At 33.1% G+C, this 6,000-nt stretch overlaps 1 long non-coding RNA gene across 2 annotated transcripts in view; it reads right to left on the bottom strand.

The window, feature by feature from the left end:
- Positions 1-550: 550 nt before the first annotated feature.
- The window catches only part of LOC141922257 (uncharacterized), a 69,049-nt gene continuing 63,599 nt past the window's right edge, over positions 551-6,000 (bottom strand). For both annotated transcript variants that reach the window (XR_012622923.1, XR_012622922.1), the window contains exon 4: positions 551-1,684. This is a non-coding gene — a long non-coding RNA (uncharacterized LOC141922257). The remainder of the gene's footprint in view (positions 1,685-6,000) is intronic.

The following is a 6,000-nucleotide window of genomic DNA, read 5'->3' as shown; positions in this document are numbered from 1 at the left end:
AAACTCATTCAGAGACAGTGTACAATGTAGGTTCAATAAATTTGAAAAAAAGGAAAACAAAAATCTGAACTCCATTTTCATTCTTTTTCTTTTTTTCATTAACTCACTTAACCCTAATTCATACTGGCAGTGATTTTGTCCATGCCATCTCTTCACAAAATAGAGAGAGTATGAGTTTGCATGAAAGGTATTAGAGAATCTTGGTTAGTATTTTGCTGTAAGAAGAGCACATTCACTCTGAATTGCCAGTGCAATTAGTCAGATGAATGAGTTCCTTGAACTCAGCTTAACACGGTGTCTGTAATAGCCCCATTGCTAAAGCACCACGTAACACAGCACCCATCCATTGGGGTGTTCACAGGAACAAATAAGCACAATGAAAATGAATACTGCTGGTCCAGTCACTTCACGTGAGACATGACTTTCAGATAGTAGTAACTGAGAGAAATCCTAAACTCTTGTCTTTACTTGCACTCTTTCTTTCACTCTCTCTCTTTTAACATAAAGCATTAAAGTATCTGGAAAAAAACTGCTTGACAAGAAAACACTGAACAGTTAGACACGTGAACTTTTATTTAGCAAAAAATGACCAAAAAAAAAAAAAAGAGAAAATAAAAAAAAGAAACCCTCTATGTCTCTAAAAAGGTCTGTCTGCTAAAACAGGCTATGAGGTCACTAGTAAGGCAATGTAAAAACTTACCATTGACTTACACCTAAAGTTCCAATGTAAAGAGCTTTAATGATATAATCAGTTGACTTTCATACTTCTTAAATTAGAAAAATATACAACGATTCATATCAAACATTTAGCAACACTTCTCACTCTGGACCTGATTAAAAAGAAGTAATGCCTGTTGAGAAAGGAAATATTCTTCTGCTTTATTAAAACCAAACATTTCAGCAAGCTGTAGCCTACATATTACACAAAAATCCATAAAATTCCAGTAACATGCAATATTTGTGACTAATTCAATAATGAGAAAGCACAGTCAAACAAGATTTTGGAAATAACCAAAAAAGGGAAAATATGTTCAAAGACAGCAGAACTATATTTTTAAAATAACATCTACAAAGCTGGATACATTCAAACAATAATAATTTGTCGTAAGAAAACAGAGCAAGTGATTTAGGAGTGGGATCTCAATCTAGATTTAGAATATAGTAGAACATAGTTCAAGAATAAAAATTAGTTTCTTGTCCAAATAGAAGTCACCAGAGATAAAGATTAAAACATTCAACACAAGGAATAAAGCTGAAAAAAGATGAATACTGAAAAAAAACCCCTGGATTATTTTGAGTAAGAAGGACTATTCCATCATTTTAAAACAAATATGTTGTTTTACAACTTGACTTAAATCCTTTTGAAAAAGATGTCATTATTTTGATTATTGACCTAAACACTTCTATCTTTAGATAGCACCTTAAAACACCTTTTGATACCCTATTTCTCTCTGACACATTGAAAAAAATCAGTCTGGGCGAATTATCAGCAACAGGTTCAACCTCATTTAGTTGGCATCTGATATAAAACTATTCAAGATTTCCATGATTTCCATTTTATTAAAAGTGTCCATTAATGACTGTTAAGTCGGTTGACCACAGAAGACTCAGCAACTGGTAGCTGAACCATGCACTCCATGGAGCTCCTGTAGTTTCTCTGGAAGAAGTACAACACACAATCTATCTATTGAAAGGAAAAACAAATTAAGTGTTATGAATCCTAATGATAAATTTGAACTTACAATATTATTTAGTATTATATTTTCACAGATTTCCAATGGAAGAACATTTCACTCTCTACATCTGTCTAGCCTTTCTCCTCCCCAACATACACACACACACACACACACAAAAATACTCATAACAGCTAAAACAATGATCACTGAAAGCATTGCTATAACCTGAATGTAGCTATATCAGTCAGTACACAATATCGTAAATTACACAGTATGTTGACACCTATATTGCTGTGATTAATTTTGTTTGACACTGTAGGCAAAAAACCCTTTCACTTTATTGTAACCATTTTATTTTTCTTACTGTTATAGATCTCTGTTTGCTCTTTCTGCTTCATTTTTCCAGGGCAGGGGGCAGGGGTCTGTAGCTAAACCCCTGAAGTGACACATTTTGGAGGTTTCTCTTTCCCCACATGAACCAAACTTTTTGTGTCTTACATCACCTTTAATTTCTGCTCATATTTTGTCACAAATGCCCCTTCAGAGCTTGAGGTGAAAGAATAGTTTCATTTGGGCTAGAATATTTTTTCAAGAGAACTTTAATGACATTGTCTAAACGGAAACACATATGTTTACGCAAAATGAAAGCTCTGAGGATAAATATCTAGTTGAAGAGTTTTAACTACATGTATAATCAAGATATTTATAACTCTCTTGTTTGCATGGTAATTTAAGTTCAGAAGATACTGTTCAGCTGAATGTCCAACAAGAAAGAGGTTTCTATTGTATTTAATCCTTATATTTTCACATAAACTATTCTTACATACAGTCTTGAGAGCTCAGGTTCTTCAAGTTTGCAAAACAAGAGGAGGAACTGGAAGAGAAGGAATCACTGCCTAAAACAGCCTCCTGTTTTGCAGAAAGTATCCTCACACTAAGTGTGCACACAACTGTATAAATTACAGCTCCATCCCTATAGTGCCTTGTCATATTGCATTTGTTTATTAAAAACTCCACAGATTTGTATAGTAGATGTCTGAAAAATAGATAGTACATGCTCTTACAGAATTTACAGTCTGAAATACATATGGAGAAGACAAGACATTTGAAGAAAATTTAAGGAAAGAATCAATTGTAGGATCTCATCATTTAAATTAAGTTACTGTGTCATAGTATCATGGGATTGCTTCAATTAATGACAACAAAGCCCAACATTCAGGGATTGGTGTTCAATCCATGACCCAATAACAATGTAAAAGAAAGGCATAGAAACTAGTGTATAAAAGAGAATTAAAAAAATTATGAAATAATATTTCTCTACAGAAAAGGTATGGGTTGTTCCTACCATTTCCTGTGATATTTTGAATTTTTAATAACAAAGACTGGGATGTTAAATATAGAGTTCTGGTGTCTTCTAAGAATGCATAAACCCAAAATGTCACTATCTTGCAAAGCAATAAGAAGGAACAATGCACAATATTTTCAAGAATCTGAAGATGACCTCACAGCTAAATATATTTTATAAAAGAGGGTATTTTCTAATGAAAAATGGTTTTAGTAAAAGCCGTGCATTCTGTATTACCTACTCCATAGTTTTGATCTACCTTTTTCTTGTCTGCTGTCTTTCAGCAGCTTAAGGGTTTGGTTTTTTTTTCTTCCACCCCCAGCCATTAATAAATCTTAAGATTTCATTGAACTGTTCTGCTAAAAATCTGGAACACTATCATTAAAATTGGCTCTACTTGGAAATCTCAAAGCATATATTTCAGTGAATATGAAATTTCCTGAGCCAAATTTGGCTTGGCTATACCCAAGTGATCTTGCAAGCATGCAGAATATAGAGTTCTTTAAAAAGTGAGCTATAAATAAATAAATGAAACCACTTTTAGATGTTTTTGTTGAAAAGATTTCTGCATGTATCACATATGGATCCATTGTTTCATTTTTCAAGTCCTGTCCTCTCTCCACAATTAAAATGAAGGCCAACTTTCCTTTTTCATTTTTCTCTCCATCTTCTCTATTATTCCAAATTAATTTATCTTTTGTTTGCTTGTTTATGTCATCTTTGTTGTCTTATCTCAGAAAGAAATTGTCTGGTTTACATTTCTTTCAATATTTTTATTTTTTAAATCATTCTAATGAGGTTTTTATTTCACTTCAGGATAATATTCACAATATGCTAAACAGCATATATCCATCTGGAAAAAGATCGCCAAAGTAAACCATATGGTGTTCATTAATGTGAACTGATGGAAGGTGCCATGTTTTTACACCATACTAAGAAGTTATATACATACACCATTCCCTTAAGGAAAGTCAGTATGTCAATAACCTAACAAGTCAGGCTTACAAAAAACTTTTAGTCCAAATACTCACTGGGTAGTTTTCAATCTGTACACCTCACATAAAGAAGCACTTTACATAGTTATAATACTGTCTACCATAAGTAAGGTCTATTTTCTAGGATGACATGTGTTCATATTCCATAAACTACTGGAATTAAAAAGTCTAACAACAAATAAAGAATAATAAGGTAGAGAATTTTTTACTTGATTTTAAAAGAACTAATAGATTAAACACATGTATATGCTTCACTGGACCAGGGCCTGTTGTGCTCAGCACTAAAGAAAGTAATTTGTCTTCCAACCCATTTTGTGTTTGCACAGGTTCCCATCACAGCTGAACTACATCACAGCTCTGGGCAGTGCCAGTGAAAGTTAGGACTGGTCCTGTTTTAAATTCCATCTTGTCTTCTTTAAGCATCTCTTTACTTCCATATAATCTGCGTTCCTCCCAGTTGTAGCAGCTGTTTTTTCTCTCAGCTCTGTAATGTCTATTACCAATCTTACATTAATTTAAAGGAACACAAGTCTGTAGTCTTCACCTCTTTTTTAAAAAAACCCTGTTTGTCTTTTTCCAGAGCAAGAAAATTAATGAATATTCTAGCAAAAAATGGTTCAAAGTAAATTATTCTGAAATATCAAAAGTTCAGAGAATGAATGCTTAAAACTGTCATACTATGAAAATTGCAGAAAAAGAATTATTTAGAAACAAATAATGATTTTATATGTGAGTGCAGGATATGTATAAATTATATATAGCTGAAACATACACTTTATATATATACATAAATGGATAAAGCTTTTTTCTCATGTTCTAAATGAGAAATATTCTTTTGTTTCATTATATTGCACTAATCTTGTCCTTTATTTCTAGCCTGAAAGCGTAATCTCCCATTTGTAACATTAGATTTGTAACTATGCAAGTGCTAAAGGTGTGAAGTCAGAAGGAACACATCTTTAGGTGAGAAAACACAGAAAGATGAAAGGAACTTTAAGAAAAATAAGAATAATAGTCTCAGAGAATAAATTAAATAGTTGAGAATTAGAAACAACAGCAGTACAAATATGTTTCTAATTAGAGGACTCACTGGAGTTCTCAATCAGAAGACAGCAACTTTTTTCTTTAAGAGATTTTGTTGTATCTTGTGTTTCTATTTGCGAATGCAAATTAACACTAAGAGGCTGTGTAAACCTTGTTATGACTAAGTCTGACTAGCCCTTCCACCAGATGTACAGTAATTACTAGCAAATGGTTATTCTCTTTACTCCATTACCCTCCTACTTGCACAGGTGAGCAAATCAGGCTTGGGAGGCGACCCTGCCTGGCACCTACCTCATGCCTTGGCACAGCGACCAGCAATGTTTGCTCAGAGAGAAAAGCAATTGTAACAACAACTTTTTTCCCCTCCTTGGAAGATGGAAAGCACAACTAGAAGATTGTTTGGGAGAGACTGCTTCTCTGAGCCAATATCATGCACATGGTAAATTTAAATTGACCTCAAAAAATTATATATATTATACACATATATTAGGGTAGGGAAAGAAGTAGATCTTAAACATTAAAGTACTCTAAATAAGAAGATAACTACAATATGAAGAGATCTAAATATAGAGTGAAGTACTCACATTGCCTGCTTTAGGAACCTATTTACTGCTTCCAGTATCATAAATGCAACGAGATGAAAACTGATTTAGGGCACATCCTCCTCTATTAAAAATTTAAATGCTTCCGGTGCATCTTACACAGAATGAAACCTCTAGGCTTTTGTGCTAGAGGTACCTAACAGGTACCTACAGGTAGATTTACTTCAATCTGTTTGAAAACTAAACCCCTGTCATTTCTTTTGAGATCAGCATAGGTAACAGAAATAAAAGTTTAAAACAAAACAAGGTCTTGCCTGTAGGTTCAAATTATATCTTTTTTTTAAGGATATGAAGAAACCTATTCTGATTCTGAATGTGGCCAATTACTTTAAAAAAAA

The sequence above is a fragment of the Strix aluco genome, chromosome 4 (assembly GCF_031877795.1).
Source record: "Strix aluco isolate bStrAlu1 chromosome 4, bStrAlu1.hap1, whole genome shotgun sequence".
Lineage (NCBI taxonomy): Eukaryota > Metazoa > Chordata > Aves > Strigiformes > Strigidae > Strix > Strix aluco.
The sequence above is the reverse complement of the archived record's forward strand: the minus strand, read 5'-3'. Positions and strand labels throughout refer to the sequence as shown.